The sequence below is a fragment of the Xenopus laevis genome, chromosome 9_10S (assembly GCF_017654675.1).
Source record: "Xenopus laevis strain J_2021 chromosome 9_10S, Xenopus_laevis_v10.1, whole genome shotgun sequence".
NCBI classification, from domain to species: domain Eukaryota; kingdom Metazoa; phylum Chordata; class Amphibia; order Anura; family Pipidae; genus Xenopus; species Xenopus laevis.
The window spans coordinates 91,536,637-91,556,346 of NC_054388.1; the positions used below are offsets into that span (position 1 = coordinate 91,536,637).

At 39.4% G+C, this 19,710-nt stretch overlaps 1 pseudogene; it reads left to right on the forward strand.

Moving 5' to 3' along the window:
• The window catches only part of LOC108703128, a 533,218-nt pseudogene that overhangs the window by 190,294 nt on the left and 323,214 nt on the right, over positions 1 to 19,710 (forward strand).

Here is a 19,710-nt window from a genome sequence, read left to right on the forward strand (position 1 = left end):
CAGCCTTATGGTTGGTATGGGTATAATTTGGGGAAAATACCAACTTTCTTTCCTTAATGTTCAGACTGGGTAGAATTTGGGAAGAATGCCTAATTGCTTGCTCATTTGGGATGAAAACCTACAGTTGTGTTCAGAATAATAGCAGTCCGATATCACTATCCTGTTTAATCCCTGTTTTTAGTAACAAATTATATTTCTACATGGCAAATAATTTACTAGTAGGTGTAGCAGAGTAATCGAAAACCAACAGACCCAACAGTCATGACATGCATGCTGCTGATTCTGTGTCATTGAATTTTTTGGAAATTTTAGTGAGTTACGGCGCATGTACAGTTGTTCTGGACCGGAAATTTACTCCAACTGTGCATGAGCCGAAACTCTGCTAAGATTCAGAAGAAGATCAAAAAAGAAGAAGTCCCGGGGAATCAGTTAGGCTGTGGGGGAAGAGGGAGGTTGGTCTACGCACAGTGTAGTACTGGGACTCCAGGGGCGCACCCAAAAACCTTAGACCAGGGGCCCACCATAAAACTTTAGACCAGGGGCCCACTCTTAGTACTAATATTCTTTATCTCCTCATTCAACCTCTATTCTCCTAGTCTGCTCTCTTTATACTATAATCAATCATTCCATCTATGTAGCCTCTTTGTTCTCATAGAAATAGGGAATGGCCATGAAATAGGCCAAATGTTTAGCAACATGAGGGCCCACTGACACCCGGGCCCACCGGGAGTTTTCCTGGTATCCTGGTGGGCCAGTCTGACACTGTCTACGCAGGGTAGGGTTTTTTTTCTAGTACGGGTTTGTTTCTCCTTTAAGTTTAAATGTTTTGCAACGCCAAGCCTTGACCAGGCAGGATTTCAGTGTAGGAGAGTATCTCACATTCACACCCTGGCATCTCCTCTCACTTCTGCCTGGGGCTCAGTGATTACAAGGGATTGGCATCCTCTCCAGTCACTTGGGCAAAGACAAAATCTGGCACAATGCGGTGTCTACAAGCAGGCCAACAGCCTTTGTGTGTCTAATTCCAGAAAGGATGGAACGTTTCTGGGGCACACCCCTTCATCCGGATTTCAGTGTAACCCAGCTTGACAAAATGTTGAGATGGACCAACTGCATATGAGGGTACCCAGGTGTTAGTGATCTGAAATAGATATACAATTTAAAAAAAGGTTTAGCAAAATAAAATTACCAAAACTTTGATTGTGTTCCGTTCGTTTAATTGTTATAAATTTCAATATGTTCCATCATTTTATAATACAGGAATGCTCAGGACCTGGGGTTTTCCTGATAAGGGTTCTTTATGTAATTTGGATTTTCATACCTTTAGTCTACTAAAAATGAATTTAAACATTAAGTAAACCCAATTGGATTATTTTTCCTCCAGCAAGGATTAATTAAATCTTAGCTGGGAGCAAGTACAAGGTACTGTTTTATTACTATGGAAAAAAGAAAATTAATTTTTAAATATGTGAATTATTTTATTATAATGGAGTCTATGGGAGATGGCTTTTCTGTAATTCAGGGGTTTCTGGATGACAGGTTTCCAGATAACAGATCCTATACCTGTAAATGTTTTGCTTTTGTCACTCTGCTGCAGATTTGACTCCATTTAAATTCCCGGCAGTGAGACTGGAAAGTGAAGGCAGTCGTTCTGTGGGTCTATGACCGTTCAGTGATGATGACAGTGATTAATGTGTGGATGCATGTTTGTTGTCAGTATTCATCCCACTTCTACTAAGTATAAATAGTCCCTACAGAAGGCTGTGATCTTCACTGAGCAGCTTGTTTTGGCAGGAGAAAAAAACCCTTTGTTTTGCTTTGCACAGAGACACTGTCAACAGATCCCACCAGCCTTTGGTTTAGGTGCCCTAAACCATAGCCGGGCCAAGGTAGTTTGGCACCCTAGGCAAGGGTTCCAATCAGCACCCCCCCACATTAGCATATGTACCAGCAGCCCCCCATCTGTACCAGCAGCCCCCCCATCTGTACCAGCAGCCCCCCCATCTGTACCAGCAGCCCCCCCATCTGTACCAGCAGCCCCCCATCTGTACCAGCAGCCCCCCCATCTGTACCAGCAGCCCACCCATCTGTACCAGCAGCCCCCCCATCTGTACCAGCAGCCCCCCCATCTGTACCAGCAGCCCCCCATCTGTACCTGTGCCAGCAGCTCCCATCTGTACCTGTGCCAGCAGCCCCCCCTTCTGTACCAGCAACCCCCCATCTGTACCAGCAGCCCCCCATCTGTGCCAGCAGCCCCCCATCTGTGCCAGCAGCCCCCCATCTGTGCCAGCAGCCCCCCATCTGTACCAGCAGCCCCCCATCTGTACCAGCAGCCCCCCATCTGTACCTGTACCAGCAGCAGCCCAGCAAGCGACTTCAAGGAACTACAGCAGCCACTGGGGCCCCAGGCAGCAGTACAGACAGTCTTCAGCGCTGAGTTACTGCTCCCTCTAGGCGCGCACAGTCTGCAGGTCCTCTCTCTCCTGGGCCCAACCAAACCGATTCTTCCTTGAGTGACGTGAGTAAGGTCTTGTGCCGCAGCCCAATGCGCATGCGCCAGCGTGTCATCGCGCCAGCGCATCACAGAGGAAGGCACCATCAAGTCACGCTCCCAGGGTGGGGAAGCGCTGCGAATCCGTGCAGTATAATACTGCGATTAAACAAACCCCAGAGGAGGTTGGGGCCCTTGGGGGCATGTGGTTTTTTTTTATAAATAAGCTTTTATATTAAAGGCCAGCCGTGAGAATTACATTTTAATAAAGAAAAAAAAAATTCCCCTCTGAGAAGTGCGCCCCCCCCAGTTACTGCGCCTACCCTGCCTACCCCTAGTTCCGGCCCTGCCCTAAACATGACAGTGGGGCTCATTTATAAACTTTGTGCAGGGCAGATTGATTCGCACAGTGAATATAATTGCCCTGCACATGGTTATATTTATACACATTTTCACACTGCGAATGTCTATAAGAGCTTTTAAAATATGTCAAAAAATCATCCTGCTTATGCACAAAATTTAGTAGCAAACCGTGTTTTATTACCTGGAGCTGACTGTGCACACTCTGCGTTTGAATTACACCACGTCTTTAGTGGCGGAGAAAATATTCTCAAAACAGTTGTGCAAATTGAGAATTTAAGTTACTGTCACAGTGGGCGCACTCACACAAACACACGTCTCATTTGAGAGCCGTTTGCGAAAATGTACTCTCAATGCGAATTCGCAAAAAACGGAAAGACGAGCACATCAGTGCAATATTTTAGCGTTCAGGAAAAAACATGGGCAATACAAACATTTGCGAATAAATATGAGCTGCGTGAACTTTATGAATAACCTCCAGTGTGTTCTTCCCTAATGTTCTCTTCACATCGCTGTGACCTCCACAGGAGGGGAAACCTTTGCTGCCTTTCAATAGCCGCTTTAATTCAAGCTTTTTTTTTTTTCGGTCGCTTTTAGGAGGAGTTCACATACATATAAACACATTTGGCACCGTATGAAACACTGATGAAGAGAGTGAGATGCTGGGAAGACACGCTGACACTTTCAATAGATCCCTGTGTTTTTTAACGTAAAGGAGTGATTTAGTGTGTCTGCAAGCACCATATGTACTCTAATCAGTTAATTATCAGCCTGACAGTTTTGGCTCATGACACTCCATATGCTCACCTATTCTTTAGACCAAAGGTTGCACTGAAAGTCTTTTAACCCCTTCCACCAAGAAGACCCAAAATGTTTATTTTATTATAGTGTAAGCATTGTGCTTGACATTCTTATCAGCCAGGGACTAAGGAGATAGAGTTTGCCATTCAGTATGGTCTAATGTCAGCTCTAGCCCCCTAGCAGTATGCAGATTTAACATGCATCGTCCTGTAAATACAGAGGCTTTATTAGTGCAACCATGTCCAGGAAAAGCTAGAGGGAGATCTTGTGACAGCCTAGATAAGCATCACTGCTGCTGGAGGAAAACTGTTCTTTTTTTGTCTTTTTTTTTAATTTGATTTCTCATTTCAGCCAGCCCATTTCCCCAGACCGCTTTCAGAGACTCGCTTTATTACTTCCGTCTTGGCATACCTTGCTTTCCGACTCGGGATGGGTCTTTCCGCCTGCCAGTTAGATGCCAGTCCCTTTTGGTTTCACGTTTCTCCCGCCCATGTCAGAGAAGCAGTGACTGTGGAATAAGCAACAGAAGAATGGCAGACTACAGCATGGAACCCTCTGGCTGTGACAGGGCTTTAACTTTTAATGGTAATTGCTCTACGCCCCAAGGGCTTTGTCTGTCTCATGCCCAGCAGTGTAAGACTCTTTTCCTACCTTTTTCCTACTAGGTTAAAGGGGTTGTTCATAGTGATGGGCGAATAAATTTGCCAGGCACAAATCTGTGGCGAATTCCCGCGTTTCTCTGCCGGCGAATAAATTCGGCAATTTCCGATTTTCACGATTTTTTCGTGAAAACTTTCTAAATGCTCAATTTTTTTTGTGAAAAGGTTCGATTTGCTCCCTTTTGAGTGAAAACGTCCAAATTTCATGAATGTTTCGTGAAAACTTCAGAATTTCACAATTTTTTTGTAAAAACAGCCGAATTTCACAAATTTTTCTTGAACTTTCGTTCGCAAATGTTTCACCGTTTCGCATATTTTGCAGGAAATTCACTATTTTTTCGACGAAGCGAAATGGGATAGATTCGCCTATCACTACCACCTTTAATTTAGCTATTTATTCAGCAGCTCTCCAGTTTGCAATTTCTGCAATCTGGTTGCTTGGGTCCAAATAATCCTAGCAACCATGCCTTGATTTGAAGGATAGACTAGAATAGGAGAGGGCCTACATTTTAAGATGTAGTCTCAGAGAGCAATTTGTTTTTAAACGGGGTCAGTAAACCCCATTTTGAAACTGGAAAGAGTCCAATAGAAAGGCAAATAATTCAAAAATTATAAATAAGAAAAAGGTCAATTGAAGAGTTGCTTAGAATTAGTCATTCCATTACATAAAAAAGTTAACTCAAAAGTGAACCACCATTTTTAATGCCCACTCATCGGGTCACTTCTGGGCATTTTAGGAGTTCTGCATCAATATATCCTTGCCTTGTCTTTTACATTATGGGGGTTATTTATCAAGGTCTGAATTTATCTCAGTATTTCTAATATCAAACTTCAAACAACTCCGAATTCCCGAATGGACCTTATTTATGAAGAAAAAAGCCCGGAAAAATAGGGTCGGGCAAACTTCGGAGCTTTCCCCCTAAACCCCAAAATCATCGGATATCAGTACGACATCAGCACTTCCCCATTGACTTATACAGGACCTCAAGAGCTTTTAGATGCCAGGGTTTCAGATTCTGAGTTTTTAGACTTTAATAGATCTCGAAAAATTTGTAGTTTCTTTTTGTTTTTTTGCTCCGAAAACTACGAATTATTAGAGATTCTGATATTCGGAGCTTGATAAATAACCCCCCATTTTTCCAATATTTTTCAGTCATTGCTTTAAAATCTGTGTAACAACTCATTTTGTTTACAGTCAGGCTCCAGGTTATAAAACACAGTTTGCTGCTAAATTTTGTGCATAAGCAGGATGAATTCTATTGGTTGTCTTAATTTAATGGGAGCAGTGCTTATTCATATAGGTGAAAGCTAGGCTTGACAGAGACATGCTTTTGGAATCTAAAGCATTCGGGATATTTGATACCTTTATTTTTAGTATATCCACAAGATATCCACAAGATGGCAGCAGATATGTTTCTTGACAGCAGTGTTGCTCCCCCTCCCATACACAGATGTACTGGCCCATTGCTTTTATGGCCCAGGCTGGAATTCACTGTTTGCTAAATCCTATCTGGGGGTGGGTGTGAATGCTGCTACAGACGTAAGCTGATCAATGTTTATTGAGAACACTGCTTTCTGAGATTGCTCTCCAGTGTAATTATACAGCTGCCACATTGGGTGACTTGTAAAATCATATGTCTGATATGTCTGTAGGCTTTCATTTATAGTGCAGCTGATAAAGTTTGATATAAGGTTTGGTATCCAGCCTACGAGCCCTCCAGCTGTTAAGTGAAAGGTTCAAACATCCCTGGACTGCTGGGAGCTGAACCGTAGTATGTGGACAATGGCAAACTGGATATATGTGATTAAAGTACATTAGTCACCCCTTCTTAAAACCAAGCAAACTTCAATTGTACTGCAAAACAAAAAAAATTTTGTGTAACCAAAGTTTCTGAAATTTCCCCTTGTTTTCCGACCCAACAGTCCTCGTTTCTCCTCGAATAAAAAAAAAAAAAAAAAGCAGGAATCCAAAATTTAAATAGGTCAGCGCTAATGAAAGCTCAGGGGAAGAGATAAAATGAAAAAAGGGAAAATAGATAATATAGTGTAGTATTTACTGACAGAGTTGTAGTTCCACAACCTCATATGGTCTCAGACGACCTTTAGAGCAATTAACCTTTTACACTTCACCACGTGCAGTTAGTTTAGGTAGGTACTTACAGACGTTCAGGTTCATTTGTGCATATCAAAATTTGTAGAGTATGAAGCCTTAGGTTATTCTCTCTTGCTAGAAGAAGTTAAAAAAAGCACAAATAGTGTAAAAACGTCTTTATTCTAGGGATGCACCCAATCCAGGATTCGGCCCGGGATTCAGCCTTTTTCAGCAGGATTCGGATTCGTCTAAATCCTTATGCCTGGCCGAACTGAATCCGAATCCTAATTTGCATATGTAAATTAGGGGGTAGGGAAATCACATGACTTTTTTTTGTCACAAAAGAAGAAGATTTTCCTTTCCTGACCCTAATTTGCATATGCAAATTAGGATTCGGATTCGGTTCAGTATTTGGCCGAATCTTTCACCAAGGATTTGGGGATTCGGCCGAATCCCAAATAGTGGATTCGGTGCATCCCTACTTTATTCTATAGCAGTAAAAAAACAATTGGTTGCACTCAAATTTATGTGATAAAAACAGGCATAACATCTCTCTCCGCTTTAGTCACGGTTGTTGTAAGTGTTTTTAGTGGTTTGCGATGCAGGTTCCGACCAGTGTTGCCTTTACACTCCACTTCACTCGTTACTTCGGCTCGGGTATGATGTCAGCTGACTATGCCTGATTAGCAGTAGTCCAGTCGTTTTGTACGAGATCTCTTATCCAGAAAGCTCACAAATTCCAGGAAGGCCATCTCCTATAGAGTACAGTTTTAGCAAATAATTCAGTTTTTGATGATTTTCTTTTTCTCTGTAATAATAAAACAGTAGCTTGTACTTCATGGTAACTAGGCTGCATCAATCCATATTGGTGTCTAAACAATCCTATTAGGTTTATTTATTGTTTAGCAGACATAAAAGAACAGTAACACCAAAAAATGAAAGTGTATCAAAGTAATTACAATATAATGAGCTGTTGCGCTGCACTGGTAAAAGTTCTATTTGCTTCAAAATTTTACTATAAGTAGCCATGGGGGCAGCCATTCAAGCTGGAGAAAAGGCACAGGTCACATAGCAGATATCAGATACAGTGGTGTTTTATCTGTTATCTGCGGTGTATCCTGTGCCTTTTCTTCTTTTCTTCTTTTCTTCTTTTTCCAGCTTAAATGGCTGCCCCCATGGCTACACAGTAGCATAATTATATAAACTGTAGTGGTGTTTCTGAAGAAAACACAGAACTTATAACCATTGCAGGGCAACAGTACATCATATATTAATTACTTTGATACACTTTTATTTTTTGGAGTTACTGTTCCTTTAAGGCATAGAGACCCAAATTACAGAAAGATCCCTTATCCAGAAAACCCCAGGTCCCAGACATTCTGGTTAATCACATATACAGTCAGCAATCCCTTTAACCACTTGTTCTGACCTGTATGAAGTCAGTACAGTGGATTTCTGTATTATACGAAGCCCTTTGCAGAGACCTCTATTCAGAATAAACCTCTGTTGAGCTGACCAGCAAAGGCTCTCATGTTAACTTATTTTAACATAAATGGTTTAACCCGTTTTAACATTATGTAGAGATTGGGCCTTCGTAAATATTGTATATGTATATTAAATGATGTTAAAATATTAATTTTCCATTTCACATATACAGGTATGGGACCTGTTATCCAGAATGCTCGGGACCTGGGGATTTCCGGATAACGGATCTTTCCGTAATTTGGGTCTTCATGCCTTAAGTCTACTAGAAATTCATTTAAACATTAAATAAACCCAATAGGCTGGTTTTGCTTCCAATAAGGAGTAAGTATATCTTAGTTGGGATCAAGTACAAGGTACTGTTTTATTATTACAGAGAAAAAGGAAATCATTTTTAAAAATCTGGATTATTTAGATAAAATGGAGTCTATGGGAGACAGCCATTCCGTAATTCGGAGCTTTCTGGATATCGGGTTTCCGGATAAGGGATCCTATACCTGTATATAAATGCCTTTCTGTTTTTCCCTTGTTCTGTTTTTCATTCCACCCTGTTATGGCCAGGGCATAGCAGCAGGCAGTACTCGCTAGAATCAACAGAAAGCTGAAAATGTGACATTATTTAGGGAGTCCATGTATCCCTTCATGAGGGTATGTTTATTGTGCCCGGCTGGGAGAAATCTGCTTCTTTGGATAAGCTTTTTCCCTTTCCTATTTTTCATTTTACTTTCAAAAAGGACATGGTGTTTGCACAGATTCTGTAGAATCGTACATTCTGTACATAACTGAAAGGCCACAGCAGTTCATTTGCATTCTGTATAAGTTGTGCTTTTTCTTGCCCTTATGTATTAAATGTAGATAAAGGAATCCACTCTGTCATTCTGAGTGTTTTGTAGCGATATTAGGAGTTAGAATTAACCCCTTTGGTTTGCATAGATGCACAGAGAATTAAACAGGTTGAATAAAACATGGACACAATTATAACTGTACTATTTTACTTTTAATATTTTTGGATATTTTGAAAATTCAAACCTTGTTGTTCTTGATTTAATTTACAACCTATTCTGCAGGACTATACAGAGATTATTATTTATCAAAGGTCGAATTTCGAATTGATGTGAATTTTATTTTACTCTAATAAATTGAAATGTACTCACAACTCGAATGGGAGGTTATTTATGAAAAAATGCGACCGTCTAAAATACAATTGAATATAAAGGACCGGAAAATTAGAATATTATTCGAATCAAATTCAAGTTTTCCTCCGAAAACAACTTGAATGTCAGGAAGGCAGTTAACATCTTCAAATGGGTCAACGGTCCCTTGCATTGATTTGTAAATGAATTCTGACAGTTTTAGGTGGCGAATATTCGAATTAGAACTGATTCCATGGTGGAGGTGTGATAAATATCATGTTTGAGTTGGTACTTTTAAATTCGAATTTGTGAGTCTTGACAAAAATGAGAATTCGAATTTACCATTCGAACCTTAATAAATCTTCCCCTATATGTTATTTACAACACAATATCACATCGACACACACAATTTTATCATGAAAAAATGAACCCCTCTATTAAATGATCATATATAAATTATTAAATTAACCCCCCTTTTTTAAGAGTGTGAGCACCATCAGTAATACTTGGTGGAAACATATAGCCATTGGGAGAGCCTGCAAACTACTTGAAGATAATGCCTTGGCTGGAATTGAACCTGGGTGCTGAGGTTCTGGGTTTGATCCCAGCCAGGTCATTGTGCCACTTATTAACAATATGTGACTTTGTATAAAGACACATGAGGAAAGCTGCAAGTTGAATTTGCTAGAATTCCAGATGCGTCATTCATAGGGATTCATACTAAATAAAGGGGTTGAACTTTGCCTAGGGTGTGAATCAGCCCAGTCCATTTTCAGTTTTATCCATTGTATAGAAAATGTGGGCACTGTTTCAGGAGATTGATTGGCTTCTGTGTTTAAAAACATATAGTTCACCCCATAGCACCATTGACATATCCCATAACTACTGTCACAACGAACCAATATTTAGATCATATTGCCCATTTTGTCCATTTAGAATAAATGGACCCATTTTTTTTTTTTTTTTGCCCATTTAGAAATAAACACAAAATAGCTTGATATTCCCACATGAACATGATTTGAAATGTATTCAGCATTTTTATGAAGTGTTCATATCATCATCTGGATAATGAGAGTAATAATTAACAGTGAGTTAATTACACATCATTGTAGTCCAGATGAAGGTGCTCTAAACTATAAATTGCTGACTACGTGAATACATTCCAGATCGGCAACGTGTTCCTTGTAGATATTCAAATAATCTTCAATGTTTATTTTGTTTTGTCTAACCTCTGGGCCTTACGGTAACCGAACGAAGAAATGTGAGCTGAATTTTGAAAGAATGGATTAGAACATGACACAGCAGTAATTAGAATAATTGCTCCTATTTCATAGTCATTCTAGCATCTCTGCGAGCTCGGTGATTGGCACAAAAAGTAATTGAAACTACACCTGTATTGATTAGTTGACATGTGATCCAATTACCAACAACTGCCAAGGAAAAATATGTATTTACTGCCGGCCCTGTTCTAAATGATAATAAGCCTTGACGTCCTTGATATTTCTTAGAGCTGACTGTTATTGTGAAGACTTGCTAAATGTCTCAACTATTTTGATCTAAAGCATTTATAAGCTAAAGGGGTAAAATATATAGCTTGAGGAATGGGGCAACTGGATCTTTTGCTTAGCTGAGAAATCTGTAACACTGTGACTCACAAATGGCTTCAGTGATCCTTGACCACACGTAAGAATTCATTTAGGACGAAATATATTAGAGGTACTTGAGCTTAAAGGACATGCCAACCGAAACAACTCATTCTTTTCCTAATAAATGAAAACCTAATTCTAAGCAACTTTGCATTATGCAATCATTACAGATTTTCTATGGTGTTTAAAGGAATAGTAACAAAAAAAAAATCTGTGTTTTACAGGAATGTCAATATAATGTATTGTTACCCTTCAATGGTAAAACCTGTGTTTTAACAACTATAGTTTATATAAACAAGCTGCTGTGTAGCCATGGGGGCAGCCATTCAAGCGCTGGCTACTCAGTAGATAAAAGATAAATTCTTAAGAATCCCATTGTATACTACATAGATTATCTGTTATCTGCTGTGTATCCTGTGTCTTTTCTTCTTTTTTCCACCTTGAATGGCTGCCCCCATGGCTACACAACAACTTGTTTATATAAACTATAGTAGAGTTTCTGAAACAAACACAACAGTATTACCAGTGCAGGGCAGCAAGACATTTTATTTTTGTTATTTTAAATCACTTTCATCCCTGGAAGCTCAGTTGATAACAGATACATTCTGAAGAATCCCATTGTATACTACAGAGCTTATTTGTTATCTGCTGTGTATCCTGTTCTTTTTCTTCTTTTTTCCACCTTGAATGGCTGCCCCCATGGCTACACAGCAGCTTGTTAATCTAAATTATAGTAGAGTTTCTAAAGCAAACACACCAGTATTACAGTGCAGGGCAACAAGACATTTTATTTTTGTTATTTTAAATCACTTTCATTTTTTGTCGTTACTGTTACTTTAAGTTATTTGTATATGTATTTCTTTTGAAAGCAGTGCTTGTCTGCCCCTTTCTATCCTCTGCCCTGGTGGCTCTGAGTTTTGAAACAATGCAACAATGGACACAACAGACTAACAGAGCTGTCTTACAGGAGGATACTGTTTTTGCAACGTTGTTTAAAAAGTAACAACCAGGAGTTAAGCAAATGCTGCTTTCAATTGCAATTACATTTACCAATAACTTTTAAAGCACTAACACTTTTTAATAAATTATTAAATCATATTGGAAAGTTGCTTATAATTCTTTTCTTTTTTTTTTAGGTAAACAATTTTTTTGGGTTGACGTCCTTTAAACTTGCTCCTTGCACTTTTGTGTGTATTTGCCCCAAATGCATTTGCGCCCATCTGCTCAAGTTCTTCTATCGATGAGGAGGAACCCTGGACTTACCTTCTGCCTTAAGGTGCTACTAATTGCCCAACTGACAATGTGGGCTGCAATGAGTTCAGCAGACTTGTACCAACAGAATCATAGGCAGAAATTACATAATTTTGAGTGTAATTGCATTTGATGTATAATAGGTGACACTGCGGTGGCCAAGCTATTACAGTACATTGGAATTGCACTTTGTGTTGCAAACACACACTCACTCACTTTCTCTCTCTCTGGTATCAGATATAATTATAGTGGATCAGCCAAGTCTAGTGGGCAATTGACTTAATGCAATACTTAAAGGACAACTGAAGCTCAATAAAGAATAAAGATAGGAAAAAATAGATTAAAGCTACAAATTACTAAAGGAGAAAAATCTATTTTTGGTCTGGGACCTGTTTCTAATTGTTGTCTGAACATGTTTAAACAGCAAGGATGCTTCACTGATCTAATGGAACAGTTCAACATCCTTCTATGTCTTAATAGTAAGCTCCTTTATTTTCAATGTAACAAAATGATTTTAAAGTGTGACAAATGCCCAATTGTTTTCTTCAATTGTTTGCTAGTTCAAGCATAAAATTGACTTCATACCCATGTAAACCCATGTTCATATGGTTGTGATTTGCACATATTCATGTATTAATTAGTAGGGATGTAGCGAACGTCGGAAAAAAAGTTCGCGAACATATTCGCGAACTTGCGCAAAAATGCGAGCGGTTCGCGAACGGTTCGCGAACCCCATAGACTTCAATGGGAAGGCGAACTTTAACATCTAGAAAAGACATTTCTGGCCAGAAAAATGATTTTAAAGTTGTTTAAAGGGTGCAACGACCTGGACAGTGGCATGCCAGAGGGGGATCAAGGGCAAAAATGTATCTGAAAAATCTGCCTGTGTGTGCTTGGAAGAGATAGTGTAGGGGGAGAGCTGTTAGTGATTTCAGGGACAGATGATAGTAAGTTTGCTGGCTAGTAATCTGCTTGATACTGCTCTGTATTGGAGGGACAGAAGTCTGCAGGGATTTGAGGGACATTTTAGCTTAGGTAGCTTTGCTGGCTAGTAATCTACTGTTCTCTTTAAACAACTGCCATACGTTGACCTTGTAGGCATTGTTTGCCCAGTTTTTTTGGACGCAGCCACTGAAGCACAGTTGCCATAAAAAATATGCCATATAAATGCTGAAAATAGTCATTTTTCGCCATACGTTGACCTTGTAGACATTGTTTGCCCAGTTTTTTTGGTTGCAGCCACTGAAGCACAGTTGCCAGAAAAAATATGCCATATAAATGCTGAAAATAGTCATTTTTTGCCATACGTTGACCTTGTAGGCATTGTTTGCCCAGTTTTTTTGGTCGCAGCCACTGAAGCACAGTTGCCAGAAAAATATGCCATATAAATGCTGAAAATAGTAATTTTTTGCCATATACGTTGAGTCAACGTATGGCAAAAAATGACTATTTTCAGCATTTATATGGCATATTTTTTCTGGCCTCTGTGCTTCAGTGGCTGCGGCCAAAAAAACTGGGCAAACAATGCCTACAAGGTCAACGTCGTTGACCTTGTAGGCATTGTTTGCCCAGTTTTTTTGGCCGCAGCCACTGAAGCACAGAGGCCAGAAAAAATATGCCATATAAATGCTGAAAATAGTCATTTTTTTGGTCGCAGCCACTGAAGCACAGTTGCCAGAAAAATTATGCCATATAAATGCTGAAAATATGCATTTTTTTGGTTGCAGCCACTGAAGCACAGAGGCCAGAAAAATTATGCCATATAAATGCTGAAAATATAAATTTTTTTGGTTGCAGCCACTGAAGCACAGAGGCCAGAAAAATTATGCCATATAAATGCAGAAAATATGCATTTTTTTGGTCGCAGCCACTGAAGCACAGTTGCCAGAAAAATTATGCCATATAAATGCTGAAAATATAAATTTTTTTGGTTGCAGCCACTGAAGCACAGAGGCCAGAAAAATTATGCCATATAAATGCTGAAAATATGCATTTTTTTGGACGCAGCCACTGAAGCACAGTTGCCAGAAAAAATATGCCATATAAATGCTGAAAATAGTCATTTTTTGCCATACGTTGACCTTGTAGACATTGTTTGCCCAGTTTTTTTGGTTGCAGCCACTGAAGCACAGAGGCCAGAAAAAATTAAACCAGTAGGGTTTGCACCCTAGTTTGTAACGGTGGCGGAGGGAGGAGGAGGACGCTAAAGGACAGCTGTGTGTGGAGTCATGAGGCTTGAAGAGAAGGACAGCTGCATAGAAGTCAGAACAAGTCTTCCGGCGTGCAGTAACCCTCCGAGATCCACAAAAATGGCAAAAAATGACTATTTTCAGCATTTATATGGCATATTTTTTCTGGCCTCTGTGCTTCAGTGGCTGCGGCCAAAAAAACTGGGCAAACAATGCCTACAAGGTCAAGGTATACACTACTACAGCGGTGGATACGGATTACGTAAAATATATGAATGCTGCTTGAAAAAAGTCACTCCGGTGTTTTTTCTGGAGACGGTAATATTATGGATATTTAGACAGAATGTGAACAAGGTCACACAGCTAGATGGCGGGTTGAAGAAAACAGTGTGCAAATAATGCCTACAAGGTCAACGTATACACTACTACAGCGGTGGATACGGATTACGTAAAATATATGAATGCTGCTTGAAAAAAGTCACTCCGGTGTTTTTTCTGGAGACGGTAATATTATGGATATTTAGACAGAATGTGAACAAGGTCACACAGCTAGATGGCGGGTTGAAGAAAACAGTGTGCAAATAATGCCTACAAGGTCAACGTATACACTACTACAGCGGTGGATACGGATTACGTAAAATATATGAATGCTGCTTGAAAAAAGTCACTCCGGTGTTTTTTCTGGAGACGGTAATATTATGGATATTTAGACAGAATGTGAACAAGGTCACACAGCTAGATGGCGGGTTGAAGAAAACAGTGTGCAAATAATGCCTACAAGGTCAACGTATACACTACTACAGCGGTGGATACGGATTACGTAAAATATATGAATGCTGCTTGAAAAAAGTCACTCCGGTGTTTTTTCTGGAGACGGTAATATTATGGATATTTAGACAGAATGTGAACAAGGTCACACAGCTAGATGGCGGGTTGAAGAAAACAGTGTGCAAATAATGCCTACAGGGCAAATAATGCCTAAAAGGTCAACTTATACACTACTACAGCGGTAGTAAAATAAAAAAAAAATGAATATTAAAAAAAAAAATTAAAGTTGGTGCTGCTGAACTACTAGGAGCAGCAGATTAGCACACCAGTCCCACTCCCCAACACTGCTAGACTAATAGCACTGGGCTCTTATAGTAGTAGTAGTAGTAGTAGTAGTAAAACAACAAAAAAATAAATAAAAGCAGTCCTTACAAGGACTACTGTTATTGCAGCAGTCAGCAGATGAGATCAGAAGCAGGACAGCTGCCCACTGCAGCTACATACAGAGCACTGCAGTAGAAGGTAGATTACTAGCCAGCAAAGCTACCTAAGCTTAAATGTCCCTCAAACCCCTGCAGACTTCTGTCCCTCCAATAACAGAGCAGTATCAAAACGATTACTAGCCAGCAAACTTTCAACTGTCCCTGAAATCACTAACAGGCAGCAGCTCTCTCCCTACACTATCTCTTCAGCACACACAGGCAGAGTGAAAAAACGCTGCAGGGCTTCGGTTTTTATAGGGAAGGGGAGTGGTCCAGGGGAGAGCTTCCTGATTGGCTGCCATGTACCTGCTGGTCTGGGGTGAGAGGGCAAAAAAAAGCGCCAACAATGGCGAACCCAAAATGGCGAACGTCGCGCGACGTTCGCGAACTTCCGGCGAGCGCGAACACCCGATGTTCGCGCGAACAAGTTCGCCGGCGAACAGTTCGCGACATCTCTATTAATTAGCCTGGCACCCCTCTGCCTAATTGAATTATCCTTGAAAGTTGCCTTCTAACCAATGCATTGACTCTTTATAGAGGAGCACGTTACAAGGCATTTGTTGAGACTACTACAGAATTCTGCTTAATGGGATATCAAAGGTCTCCTATTCAGAATTAAAGGCAAGTTACAAGGCATTTGTTGAGACTACTCAACAACAGAATTAATGGATATCTTTGTGTTTTGCAAGTGTATTGTGTCTTCTAAAATGTTTAGTGGGAGCCAAGGAAGGAGGTAGGATACTGAACCCATATATAAAGACAGAAACAACAACCTCTAGGGTAGTGCTATTCAGCTTGCTCAATTTAATAGTCAGATTTAGTGATGGGCGAATTTATTCGCCAGGCACAAATTTGCGGCAAATTCCCGTGATTCGCCGCCGGCGAATAAATTCACAAAACGGCCGGCAAAATTCGCCAGCGTGAAAAAAAAATGGACAGACGCCGGTGCATTTTCACCAGCGAATTTGCGCCGGCATAAAGAAATGGATGTTTCGCAAATTTTTCGCCATTTCGCAAATTTCACAAATTTTTCGCCAAAGCAAAACGCCCCAAATTTGCCCATCACTAGTCAAATTCAGTACCTGAGCTGCAGGCCATAACAATAGATATGTGAGCACTCTACTACACATTGGAATTGATTGTGTTTTAGTGGTTATTTTTTAAAAATCGATTAAATTCGATTTTATTCACTATCCGAATGGTATTTTATTTATGAAAAATTCGATCGAATAGCCAGACCAAAAATTCAAATCGAATTCAAATTAAAAAAAAACCATTGAATATTGCTCGTCAATTTTTTTTTGACTTGCAACATTTTGTATGGGTGTAAATTTCGTGGCGAAACTTGGTGAAAAATTTCACTCATTCCTACTATTAACATCTTCAAATATTTCAAGGAACCATCTGCCATTGACTTCTACATGAAATTGGCAGGTTTTAGGTGGCGAATATTCTTTTTAACCAAAAAAATTTAAATTTTAACCAAATCCAAACCTAAGTAAATCTGCCCCTTAATGTCCATAAAGTGCAATTTTTAGTGAATTTTTTTGGATATTTATTTTAGAGCACTATTATGTAGTTTATGTAGTTTGTGCTAATATTTATTTTACTATCCCGATTGTTTTGAAAAATTGGCAGCTCAGTAAGTAATTAATGTAGGGGATCAGACAAATCCTTCTCCTGTTGTCTGTGACATCATCCAGCCCAGTTACAGGCTGGAGAGCCATCCAATTGGCTGGGTCCCCAATGCATCCTTGGGAGAGGGGGAGTGCCTGTCTTTGGAACCAAATGTACAGGGTTTCCAACAGAGCTTATAAAGTGATCCCTGCTGCAGCAGCCAGAGAGATCCAGATCTGTGGAGTGTGACAGTGCTGCTAAAAAGGACTTTCCAGGGAGAAGGAAAAGGCTTTTTGCTGTGCTTCAGAAAGTATTTGAGCATCAGGTAGAGCCTGCCTGTGGATACTTTGGCCACTGTGTGTTTCCCCAGGGTGAGGACAGGTCTTGCTCATGTACCTGCCACTTGGGAGCGGCTACTACTTTCAAAGGGAAAGGTACCTCGGGGCAGGTAGCACTACCTGGGGACTACCTGAGCTCTTATGGAATGGACATTGAACTGACATTCTACATTTATCCACCCTGTGTAGGGCTGTGGTATTGAGAGACTGTGCCAGGGGTTAATAGTCCACACAGGTTCACCAGAGTTATATTGTGTGATTTGCATATAAAGTTACTAAATACAGTTTTACATAAAGTTTATATTTGTTTTATTGCAAACTGTGTGTTTTATTTTTCCTAGTGTAAATCCCCTGAGGTGTGCTCCTCAGTTTTCCCTAGGTGGAGGCACTGCACTGTATATGCCAGTTCCCAGTACTTTTCATACGCAAAAGGGACTCAGGGCCCTGGATTGCCAAGGGTTAATTGCTATTTAAAGAGACGGTAACCAAAGTAGGGTTATATTAACTTTCTACCTTTCATTTCATCTGTTCAGAAACTTATCTTACCTGCTTTTTTGCATATATTTTTTCTCTGTAATAATAAAACAGTACCTTTTTGTACTTGATCCCAGCTAAGATATAATTAATCCTTATTGGTAGCAAAACCAGTCTATTGGGTTCATTTAATGTTTACATGATTTTCTAGTAGACTTAACATATGATTTACAGAAAGATCTGTTATCTGGAAACCCCCAGGTTCCTGAGCATTCTGGATAACAGGTCCCATACCTGTATAATAAAAATCTAAACACAATCATGGAGATTAAAAAAAAAAATAATTATGATTTTGCTTAAAATCTAAAGTTATACTTTCCATTCATTCCATCTTTAATTTTTGCAAATCATGGCAAAATCGCAAAATATGAATATTAACACATTTTCACTCTATTGCCTTTTTTCAAAATGAATTACAGAGCATAGAGGAGTTTTATTGGTTAAACACAATGTAAATTAGTAACAAGCAGTAGGACATGGGTATTATTTGTAGGGTGAGGTTTTCATTTTATTTTATAAAAAATGCTAATGTTACTGTTCCTTTAATCTAGTACTTTTCAATCCAGATTATCTGAGGACTAAAGACAAAAAAAATTACATTTTACACACACTTGCCATAAAGTCGTATTGCTTGCTTTAATGGGGGTGCACTAGGTTTGAATTTCTGCTTGAATATTCTTTTTTCTTTCAAGTGACTCTGCTCAGAAACTTTTCAGATAAGTCATGATATCCCATTATTCCATATCCTGTAGCAAATAGATGCCTTTGTTGCTCATCTACCCTTTAAAGGTCTTTTTTCCCTCAAAGCAGAATATCACTTACACCATTTTGTGTGTCCTCCTTTCCCATTATTCCTGTAGGGTTTTCTTTTATCATGCATCCTCTATTTATAAGCTGAGAGAGTTATATATCTATGGGGATCAGCAGAATATATATAAACATAACAGTCCAAAGCAGCTCTTGCGAGGGCATTTTTGACTAGTCTTGACTAGTCTTAATGTGCTTAGTACAGTAAAATAAGTTCTATATCATGGAACTTGTTTGTGAATACAGGGCAACTAAACCATAGTCACCAATCAGCCTACTGCAAGTTAGAAACTGAATGCAAATGTCTAATTGATTGCTAATTGTAAAGGAACTGCACTGTCAATATGGACTAAAAACAGGCTATCTGCTATGTTTGCAGATTCCAGTCTTTTTGTAAGGAATATCAAGCATTGATGATTTTGGGAAGGAAACAATGGTCCTCAAAAGCAAAGCTGAATCTGCTTATGGCACCTCTATGGAAGCTATACAAATACTTTCTTATATAATCATACATTCATATTTCCATTTGAAAATACTAATGGACGTTATATGGAAGGCTGCCTTTATATATTTTGCCATTTGTATAATTTTTATTTTTTTGTTTTACCATCTAAAACTAACATTTCTAACCTTTATTATTCTATGCTAAATCCCTCCATTCGGCAAGACCTGTTTTGAAATCAGAAGAGCCCTTCCTTCATCCTGTTCTTCAAACCTAATTGAACATGAAAGGAAACAGAGCAAAAGTGAGCCAGTTGCAGCCACCTGTTTGGATTGCTGACCCCATCTTAATGGTATGAATTCAACAGATAATACACAAAGGGAAAGCTCATTATCTCTGAACCTAATCGATATTCTGCCCCAGAGGTTTCAGAAGAGGAACTAAATACAAAATAAATCATCAAAGGCTTATTCTTTTCCTTGAAGTACATTTTCAGAGCATATAAAAAATAATACTTCTCCAATCATTAAACATACACAAACACACCGGTACATGTCTCTCCCATTATTTATTACACCTTCTTTTCAGCCATTCTCTTTTGCTTATGTATGTATTTCA